A 1400-nucleotide genomic window follows, 5' to 3' on the forward strand; every position below is an offset into this window, starting at 1 on the left:
GTGTGTGCTTTCTCGTGCATTTGTATCCGAATAATCACTTCTTATTCGAGGAAAGTTTCTATTTTAACTTCATGACTGGATGCAAAAATCATTTGGCTACATGTCTGTTACAATAACAACACTCACAGGTGAATGGTGAAGCCACACGGGCTATTTTCAGTGAAGCCATCGAGGCAAAAATGTAGACATCGTTCGTTTCAAAAGTACATTTCGAGGCTTTAGACTCAAATTCAATCATTTCAAATGTTGTATGTCGTTTCTCAAGATATCTAACTATGAAGGTAAACCCCAACATAACTCATTACTGCCTCTCAGACGCTAAAACAAGCACCCAAACAAAGGCAATGAAGCACGTTTATCTGACAAGTTCGCCATTTTGCGAGAGAAAACATTCGACACTGTTACTGAACACATGATCTGGGGCACTACATTTACTGTTGAAATTTGCTTTTTGCCTCATAAGTAAGTAGCTAGGATGTTTCTTTCAATGAAACGGTGTTCCAAGACGCGAATCTCGGCACACAAACGGGGCGCGAACCCCAGTATGTAGAGTAAGATGGACATCTATTATACAAGACGCTGTACAGAACGATACCAGCAGTCGATCGTCACAGATTAACTATTTTTGCCTGCCACGATTAACCCGACTTTCTTGACATCACGACAGTATGGGCCGTCATCGTTTTCATATTAATTTTATTCGAAAAACAACATAGGCTGCATGCACGATCTCTATTGGGCGGGCGAAAACTGGATGTTTGGGGCGAGGGGGCGGGCGAAGTAGTGTGTCCTTTCTCGCAGCAGATGCGCACAGAAACAGCGTTCATATGTATCACAAGTACCAAATACTTGCCAGATACTGTAAAGATAACACTCCAACATGAAAACACATGATTGTGTAAACCCACTGAAAATGCGAGGATGCTGTTTGATCGCAATGTCCCTTCCCCACTACCCCGTGTGTATATGTAGCCGAAGTTTGCCTGTGAACGTTGTCTACGGCCATACCACGTTGAAAACACCGGTTCTCGTCCGATCACCGAAGTTAAGCAACGTCGGGCCCGGATAGTACTTGGATGGGTGACCGCCTGGGAACACCGGGTGCAGTAGACATTTTCATTTTCTCCTTTTTTATGTATATATTTTTTTATTTGTTTGTATTTCCACCACAAGGTGCATGTGTATCATTGACATCGGAAAGTCATGATACATTCTATTTCGTTTTGAATGGGCAAACTCCTGCATGCCTGAATATGCTTGTGAACGATTTGTTCTTACACACTTACATACCGAGGACTTTTCAGTTATACTTCTCACCATTTTCCCCCGTCAGTTCACTCGACTACTCATCATCTACTCTGAAGGCATGTATGTTTCATTCGCCACATGAAAGTGTCACT

The 1400-nt window shown here is 42.6% G+C and overlaps 1 non-coding gene across 1 annotated transcript; it reads left to right on the forward strand.

Moving 5' to 3' along the window:
- Positions 1-994: 994 nt before the first annotated feature.
- Positions 995-1113, forward strand: LOC137288371 (5S ribosomal RNA). The gene has a single exon (XR_010957145.1). It is a non-coding gene; the product is annotated as a 5S ribosomal RNA (ribosomal RNA).
- Positions 1114-1400: the final 287 nt, after the last annotated feature.

The sequence above is a fragment of the Haliotis asinina genome, chromosome 6 (assembly GCF_037392515.1).
Source record: "Haliotis asinina isolate JCU_RB_2024 chromosome 6, JCU_Hal_asi_v2, whole genome shotgun sequence".
Lineage (NCBI taxonomy): Eukaryota > Metazoa > Mollusca > Gastropoda > Lepetellida > Haliotidae > Haliotis > Haliotis asinina.